This window comes from Acomys russatus, chromosome 32 (genome assembly GCF_903995435.1).
Source record: "Acomys russatus chromosome 32, mAcoRus1.1, whole genome shotgun sequence".
In the NCBI taxonomy this organism is placed as follows: Eukaryota; Metazoa; Chordata; class Mammalia; order Rodentia; family Muridae; genus Acomys; species Acomys russatus.
The window spans coordinates 33,032,967-33,042,852 of record NC_067168.1 but is presented as its reverse complement, the minus strand read 5'-3'; positions in this window follow the sequence as shown (position 1 = coordinate 33,042,852).

The window sequence follows — 9,886 nt, the reverse complement described above, 5'->3', positions numbered from 1 at the left end:
GCGAGGCACACAGGTGCGCCGGGCGCTGCTGCACGCTGCCCTCAGCGCTTGGATCATTCAGTGCTGGTGGAGGAAAACACTGGCCAGGCTGCTGGAGAAGCAGCTGAAGGAGGAGGTGCAAAACAGACAGAGGCAAGACCACGCAGCTGTGAAGCTGCAGTCTTGGGTGCGAATGTGGCTCACCCGGAAGCGTTACCTCAACTGGCGCAATGCTGTCTGCAACCTGCCAGAGTCCAACAACCATCGCTACGTTTGTAAAAATCATAACATGATCCAGGGCTCCTATGAGATCTCAAGAGGCCAGCTGAAACTTCAGGTTGATATCTTTTTTGAATCACAAATTTGTCGGATCTCAGACTGCGTTCCTTTCCCAATAAAGAAGTGACCAGGGTTGCTCCTAATAGGTGTCTCTGAGTCTTTGTTAGACAAGGTCTAGTCTCATCAGTGGGTCGGGAAAATGACTGGCAGAGTGTGCTCTGGAGGATCAGGAGAGACTGTCTGCATTCCCTGAGGTCAGGGAATGTGATAGCCTCAAGTTTACATGATCGGGATCTGTGGTTGATTAGCAATGTCTGCTGGTTCACAATATTGGTGTTATAGAGTTGTGTGGCGTTGTGTGGCCAAGTCCAGAGGCCCACCAATGTCCATTTAAATGATGTCTCCTGAGCTGTGCCGCATGAAGGAGCTCCCCCATTGTCCACGTTACCTTGTTTGGTGTGGCCTGGTCTTTGCACTTTCTAGGTGTCCTTCCCATGACGCTGAACAGGAAGGAACTTTGAATTCAGTGACATTAGGATAAAACTCAGGCAAAGAGTATAAATTTTATAGGCAAAAATATGGGTAGCGGAAGGTGGGTTCGGCTGGAGCCGAAGGAAGACAGAAGGATTCAGTGTATGTTGGAATCCTGAAGGAGTGGGCTGTAATGCTAGAGACTCGATCATAAAGGCAAGCAGGCAAAAGAGCAAAAGCTTCCTTCTTCCTTGTGCTTTATGTAGGCTGCCCCCAAGAAGTCGTGGCTCAGATTTAGGGTGGGTCTTCCTTTCTCAAAGGACCCAACTGTCTAAAACTTCTCACAGGTGTACCCAGGGACTTGGGGTTTTTTAGTTCATTACAGATGTAGTTCCAGTTGACAGCCAAGAACAGCCATCACAGGGGCTGAGGGTAGACTTTTATAAACGAGATTTTAAATGTTTTCTCCCATGTGTACGGGTGTTTTGCCTGCATTGTGTATGTGTATTCCTTTCATGCCTGGTGCCCTCAGATGCCAGAAGAGAGCATCTGATCCCATGGAACTAGAGTTACAGATGGTTGTGAAACACCATATGGATGTTTGGAATTGATCCTAGGTCTTCTAGAAGAGCAGCCAGTGCTCTTAACTGTTGACCCATTCCTCTCCAGCCACTAGGATGCATGTTTAAAGGAACATCTTCCTTGTGTTTAATACATATCAACAATCAGTTCATCCCTGGAAGCATTACAGCCCCACCCTGGTCACAACAGTGCCTCTGGCTCTTGCAATAAGAGGAGACTATAAAGAAAGACAAATTGTGTGCATTGTCAAAAAGGGAAAAACATATTTATACGCTCCGTGGGTATCAAGATTTAGATTAAGGCCCAGAGTTTATCCCTTCCTTTTCTGGGTTCATAGTCTGTGTCTTACCTAGTCACTGCCAATGATCAGACATTTCAAGCAGAACACCCCAAGCTTGCTCCCACCTCAGAACTTTTCCCTTGCTGCTGGATCCCTGGGGGATCCTCTATTGAAGTTCTCTTCACTTGGGTTTATCTTTGCACAGAAGCTGGGTACAGGTCCCCTCCTGATTTACATAGCTTTCCCTGACTACCTCCTGTTGGCTCCTAACTCTGCTGCCCTAGGTACCAAGTTCTTATCTGTAGAACAAATACTAATAATCAGTATTGATTCAATTTATCAGTAATGCAGCAGTGATTCTTTAACCACCTGTTTTCCCAAATTGCCACACAGAGAGACTAGGATTTATTTAATTAGCCCAGACCAAAATACTGAGCAATAATTACTCCATCCCAAATCTCCAAGCTAGCCCAGCATCCTCCCATTCAGATTTTTCCCCCCAGTCATACTTGCTTTTCAATCATCTCATAGCTCTGGTTCATTCCTTCTGATGATTTCTGGTCCTCTCCTTAAGGTCCAGTCTCTCACTTCCTCTTTCTTTCCCTACCCCTCATTGGATGCAGATGTCCCATACTGTTCTCTTTATTGCTCAGTATTGGCTGATTGGCGTTTTATTGACACAACAGAGAACAAATGGCTGGCATGTTTTCGCAAACTGAAGACAGGAGATACTTTAGAATAAACATCACAGGGCCATGATGGATCGAAACCAGATAATAGGGAAGAGAAACCAGCATTTGAATGAACAAAGATAAACTGTACACAGTACACAAAAACGTGCCACCACTTGCCAGGTCCTGAGCGTTCTATCCTCATTGTCTACTGACTGGGATGGCTATTGCTGCTTGTCAACTTGACTACATCTGGAATGAGCTGCAATCCAGAAATCGATGGCATGCCCATCAAAGATTATTTTTGCTTGGTTTGAAGTGGATGGAGCCACTTCTAGCCTGGATCTTGAGGTGGGAAGACACACCTTTAATCTGGGCCATGCCTTCTGCTGGAAGTCTGTATAAGGACGTGGAATAAGGAAGCTTTTGTTTTTTGCCTGCTTGCCCTTGCCCTGCTAGCACATCCATTATTTCACTGGCATTGGAACTCATTACTTGGGATTCTAGCATATAGTAAAAACCAACTGATATGTCCAGCCTTGTGAACTGAGCAACTACTGGGTTCTTGGACTTTCCATTCCATTCACAGGCTGCCATTGTTGGATTAAGGACTTCGGCCTATAAACCATTCCTATTTAAAAAAATAAAAAAAATAAAAAATAAAAAAATAAAAAAAAATATATATATATATATATATATATATAGAGAGAGAGAGAGAGAGAGAGAGAGACAGAGAGAGAGAGAGACAGAGAGACAGAGACAGAGAGAGACAGAGAGACTCATTCTATAAGTTGTGTTAGAGCCCTGACTAGTATATGACCTCACACTAGAAGCTAACTTCAAGGATGCAGGCTCTGTGCCAGGACCTTGTACAGTTCTGCCCCTGAAGGTTCGTTCCAACACTTCCACCTAGCCAGTCCTAAACTGTTTGCCTGCCCTGTCTGAGCTTTCCAGGGAAACACTAATAAGATTGGACCCAACCTCTCTCCTTGATTCTCTCAGCTGCCTTCTCACCACACCTGGAAACTCACCTGTGATCCCAAGGACACAGAAGAACCTTTCTCCATGGCCTGAGAGAGCAAGGAACTTTGTTTTCCTAAGCTATTTCTGTGAAGTATTGATCATCACATGAACACATGGTTGTGTGTGGAGTGGGATAAAAGAAAAGAAAGAGGAGGAGGAGGAGGAAGAGGATAGTGATCTTTGAGCAGTGTTGAGGAAAGACAGGGTGGCAAATACATGAGACATGAAAAGCAGAATAAGAGACTGTTTAGGGATGAACCTCACACTAGAAGCCAACTTCAGGGATACAGGGGTCTGTTAGCCAGCAAAAGGGACATGGGGCATAGGAGAGGACATTGGAGAGGAGAGAAAATTAGAACAAAGTATGATGACATTGTAAGGACCAGACAAACTCCATTTTGAAAAAGAAACTCTGTTTTGTGTTAAACCTAGCCAAGGGCTGAACCCAGATTCCAGAAAAACCACAAACTAGTCTAAACAGAAAGATATTCCCTAGCAACACAATCAGTTCACCTTGGGAAAGTCCAAATATACTCTCTGCTGGTCAAGCTGACCAGCAGGTGGTCTGGCACATAGCAACAACCAATTAGGAGAAGCCAGGCCAAAGTTCCTAATACCCCCATGGCTGCTTCAACCAATCTTTTCTATAGGCCAACTTGCCCCTATACCTATTATCCAACCACGAAACGCCAAGGCTTGTAACTCCCTGCTTGCAGCTTTTCTGTCCAAGTGCCATCTAATCACATACTGTAAAACCCATTTCTTTGTCTAAAACCTATAAAAACCCCTCTCAATTGAGACTCGAGGCCACTTCCCTGCATCTGCTGTAACAGTGCATGGGGGGGGGGGGGCGGCCCAGGTTCAAACCTGCATTAAAGACTTCCTTGCTATTGCATTTGGACTCGGCTCTTGGGTGGTCTGTTCAGGGAGTCCTCCGAAAATTTGGGCATAACAACATGACTATATGAACACGCCTTCATGAAACCCATTGTTGTGGATATCAACTTAAAAACTGATTTGAAAAATAGAAAAGAAAAAAAAAAGAAAAATAGAAAAGGATAAATTAGAGAGTGGCCCACACATAGCCATCAAAGGTCATTGTCACATAAGTCACATGGCCTGCACTAACTGACAGACCACCTGGTGCAGGAGTGAGGGAGCCAGACCAAGGTTGTCTGGGGAGGGACCCAACCTGGCCAAGTCAAAAGAGAATGGACACAAACACAATCAAATTGAAGCAAAAGCAAAGTCTAACTGTGTAAATAACTCAATGTCCAATGTCTGAGATCCACTCACCATCTTCTGGGCTCCTCCAAAGGGCTTGGGCCACTCCCCTGGCTCCACCTTCTACAGCACACACAATTGGTCTTCTAGGCCCGGGTTGGCTCCACTGCACTGCTGTTGCTGTTCTTGGTGGTTATACCATGGTACTGGCATCTCAAACATTGGGGGCTCCTGCTACAGCTGGGCTGCACTTTCACCAATAGCCTCTCCTGGGCTCTCTTCACAGTGCCAAGCCTCAACTTTTCTCCATGACCCCTTCACTCCTGGGCCTTCAACTGCCCGCTGAAGCTGCATCTTTACCAATGGCTTCTCCTGGCCCCTCACAGTGCCGAGTCCTCAGCTGCTCTCTGTAACCCCTTAATTCCTTTAAATCCAGTACCATCTGGGTGACTCATACTACCAAGTTCTGCTGCCAGTGTGAGGTAAAACCTTGACTGCCTGTGGAACACATAGTCTGTATGCTGACGCTCAGGAAACACTTCCCAGAAGATTTCACCTCAGTGATGCTGGTCTCTTCTTCATCACCACTGCCGCTCAGCTCTGGATGACCGGCATCAAATGTCCCAGGGATGCAAAGGTTTCACGTCAATGGTGCTGGTCTCTTGTTAACCACACCTGACTCCGGGTCACCGAACTAACTCAGTCTTCCAAGCTCCTACAGACCAGCTCACTGAGCTCTCAACACTCAATGGCTTGTCTACCCAAAGTTCCAAAGTCCTTCCACAATCCTCCCAAAAACAACATGGTCAGGTCTGTCACAGCAATACCCCCTCTGTCCTGGTACCAATTTCTTAGTTAGGATTACTGTTGCTGTACTAAAACACCATGCCAAAAGCACGTTAGAGAGGAAAGGCTTGGCTTATGCTTCCATATCACAGTTCATCATCAAGAAAGCCAGGACAGGAACTCAAACATGACAGGAACCTGGAGGCAGGAGTTGATGCAGAGGCCATGAAGGGATGCTGCTTACTGGCTTGCTCATCATGACTTGGTCCACCTGCTTTCTTATTGTAGAGGGATTTTAATCCAGCAACACGGCTGCTTTGATCACATCCAAAGACCTAGGTCTGTGTGACCTGGCTGAAATGCTGCTGTAATATATAAATATAGAGGTCACACAACAGATCTTCTACAAAGAAGTTTATTGTATGAAGGCAGCGGCAGGGGTGAGGGAGAGAAATAGACAGTGGAAGAGCATAGGTGGAGGGAGAGACAGACAGATAGACAGAGGGAGAGAGAGACAGACAGGGAAGGAGGAGAGTGAGCAAAGTAAGAGAGAGAGAAGAGAGAAAGAGAGAGAGAAGAGAGAAGAGAGAGAGAGAGAGAGATGAGAGAAGAGAGAGAGAGAAAACTAAGAGAGTGAAGATAGCTGATAGGTGGCTGGTATTTTATCTGGTGCCCCTCTAGGTGACAGGTGATGAGTCACATTGCTAGGCAACCTAGAAGCCGGGTAATGGATTGGCTTGTGAACTAACATTCCTCCCTTTTTCTATGATTTAAAAAAAAAGGGAGGAGCTAAGGAGGAGTGGCAGGAAGGAGGATGCTGGACTGCTTCTCATGCAAGGCAAGTTAAAGTATATAAATTTAGGTTCATTGGAAGCAGCTCTTGGCCACCATGCAAGGGGGGAAGAGAGAGAGAGAGGGAAAAAAAGCAAGAGCACCAAACAGCGATGGTAAAGTTAGTTTGTAGAAGGAAGCACATGTTTGAAAGTGATGTCTAAATGAGTGACAGACAAAGTGGCGAATGAGGAAAAGACTCAACAGAATAGGATATGCCCAACTCTCATGAGCACAGACAGGAAAGAGAGGCTACTTAAGAGAGAGCAGCACAGAGAGAGGGAGAGGAGGCAATTTTACTGGGACAGCTATACCGTATCAGCCGACTGTCACAACCCGCCAGCTGCCCAAGTAATAGCATAGAGACCTTTTATTAACATGAAAGCTTGAGCTATCACACCTTTAATCCAGCACTTGGGAGGCAGAGGCATGTGGATCATTGTGAGTTTGAGGCCAGCATGATCTGCAAAGTGAGTCCAGGGCAGCCAAGGCTACATAGAGAAACCCTGTCTCAAATAAATAAATAAATAAATAAATAAATAAATAAATAAATAAATAGAGCCTGGCTTTCATAATCTATGTTCTGCCATGCGATCTGTTACCTCTCACTCTCTCAGGCCCAGGGCACTGTTTCTTCTCTGCATCTATCTGGCCAATTCCCTTGCCTGATCCTTTCCCAGAGTTCCTACCTCTGTTGGGTGTCCCGCCTATTCTCTCCTGCTCTTCTATAGGCCATTCAGCTCTTTATTAAACCAATCAGAAGGAGATGTAGACGATGTTTACAAAACAGTGAGACAGGTGATGCCTCATATAAATAATAACACCAGGTGCTGGAGAGATGGCTCAGCAGTTAAGAGCACTGGCTACTCTTCCAGAGGACTGGGATTCGATTCCCAGCACCCACATGGCAGCTCATAACTATAACTTCTGTTCCAGGGGATCTGACACCCCACACAGACATGCCTGCAGTCAAAACACCAATGTACATAAAAAATAGAAATAAATACATTCTTTTTTTTTTAAAATAACAATTATAAAGTCCAGTTTGTACTCAGCTCTCTGCTGGTACAGGAATCAACATCTGAGCAATACAAAGATAATCTTTACACAGTACACAAGAGATATTCCCAATAATACAGAGACAGATTGAAGGAAGAACAAGCTACACACAGGTAAAGACAGAGCCAGAGAATGAGAAGGAGCCAGAAGATTCTAACAGATTGCTAGAGATAGTCTGAGGCCAAGCACAGCAATTCAGTCAGGCTGAGAGAGAAGCCAGATTGAATCAGTCAGCTTAGAGAGGAGTTTGAGCCAGACAACTGAGTTGAACCAGCCAGCCAGAGTTTCAGAAAGAACTAGAAAGGATGATCTTATTCAACAGTAAGTCTCAGAGGCTGAAAGCATTGTAGCCCTAGATTAGATAGTACAGAGGTTAGAAGCTTCCGGGACTAGGCCTAGGGTAGCAGACAAAGGCAGTAAGCTTCGGAAACAATTACAGCAGGCGAGTAAAAGATACTTTTATATCTTATAGAACCCAGGCCCACCAGCCCAGGGATGGCACCACCCACCATAGGCTGAGCCCTTCCTATATCAATTACTAAGAAAGTGCCCCACAGACTTGCCTGCAGCCTAATATTATGGAGGCATTTTCTCAACTGAGGCTCCCTCCTCAATTGATTGTAGTTTGTGTCCAGTTGACATAAAACTAGCCAGCGCATTACTCAGCAGTTAAGAGCACTTACTGCTCTCGCAGAGGACCCAGGTTTGATTCCCAGCATCTATGCGGGAGTATACAAGCATCTGTAACTCTAGTGCCAGGGAACTCAGTGCCTTCTTCTGACATCCACAGGCACCAGGCACACATGTGGCACTCAGACATACATGCAGGCAAAACACTCACACACATGAAATAAAATACATCACTTGAGAGTTTTTTAAAAGAAATCTAGCTGGGTGGTGGTGGCGCATGCCTTTAATCCCAGCACTCGGGAGGCAGAGGCAGGTGGATCACTGTGAGTTCTAGGCCAGCCTGGTCTACAAAGTGAGTCCAGAACAGCCAAGGATACACAGAGAAACCCTGTCTCAAAAAAATTTAAAAAAAAGAAAGAAAGAAAGAAAAAGAAATCTTTCCTCCTCCTTTAAAAATTCCCAAGTGTTTTCCCACAGCAATAAAGAGATGAATAGGACACTCCACATGTTCTGCACCCATCAAAAGAAGGAGTTTCCCATCATCCCAAGGGAAAGGCAGAGAATAGAAGGAGAAGATAAGGGAGGTAAGAGGCACATGTATCTTCTTGTCACAACATGAGCTACTGTCCTCAGTGGCCAATGACAGAATGTCCCCGAAGTAGCCAAATCATATTCATGCCTGGCATAGGACAGATTCACACCCTAAGAACTCCAGCCCATCCCTGGCTAGAAACAGAAAGATGTTTCTTCTCCATCCAATACCTGTGATACTGGAGAAGACAGTCTGGTCTCTGGGTCACAGTTGCCCTTATGACATCATGGTCATCTCTCCCATCAGCCATCCTGGGCCTACTGGCATTGAATGAGCAGCAACCAAGGGGGAATGAACACCTGAGCCCCTGTTCTCTGCCATGGGCTCTCAATGTTGTGTAAGACTGTGGCATTCACTGGCCTAGGGTTGCGGCCGATGGGCGGGGGTGGGGGGGGGTGGTGGCGAGGGTGTGCTACTTGGCAGAGGGAAGTCCCAAGCTACTCTAGGGGACCCTGAGAAGACTGGGGAGCTGGGCATCAGGGAGTTTTGCAGAAGGTGCTGGCTTTTACCTATGACTCCCCATTTTAATTGCAGAAGTCTAACCATGAACTTCATCTACATGAGAAAAGGATGCAACGGAAGGTAGGTGCGACCCAGGACCATAAGTGAATCACAGTCCCCGGAACCTTGACCTCAGGGTTTGTAGACATGGAGGTGCTAGCTTCATTCCCACTCAATTGGCCCAGCAGTGCTCTCTTGTTCCTCAAACCCCCTCCCTATCCTGAGTGATCTGTGCGCGGGACACAGGAAGGTGAGTCACAGAGGGGTGCAAGGGTTGCCATGGGCAGGCATGACTGAGAGAGGTGAAAGGGGGTACCTAGCAGAATTGTGGGCTGGTTCAGAACTGAGAGTTTGTAATGATCCCTGGTCCTTATAAGGACCTCATGAGGTCTTCAGGGTCAGAGAGTCTTTCCCTGAGTCCCCTGTGAACACAATACAAATGTACCTCACTTTATAGAGGAGGTCACTGCGGCTTAGATGAGCAGCTATAGCCATAGCCGTGAATGAAACAGAGGTGGAGACAAAAGACTCTACCTATCTCTCCTGTATCCCCATCCACTGAGCATCCTATCCTTTGCCTGGTTAGCGCCATCATTCAAAACTGCTATGCTACCAAAAAAAGAACGAAGCAGCCAATAAGATCCAGGCCTTGTGGCGCGGATTCCTGGTGAGGCAAAGTCTGCTGGTTGCTGCCCTCAGTGCCTGGATGATTCAGTGCTGGTGGAGGAACATCCTGTACAAGCAGATTCTTAAAAGGCGGCTGGTCCTGCTGAGGATATATGTCATCGAGGAAGAGGCGGCTGTCAGGCTCCAGGCCTGGGTTCGCATGTTGCAGTGCCGTCGGTATTTCAGTAAGATATGCAACACGCTCTGTGTGGTCCAGTCCCTGGATAGCTGCCTTACCTTCCAGAAGGATGACATTTTGCAGGTTCAATATAGAGTTGTTTCCAAGCAGCCAGAGTTCCACATTGAAATCCT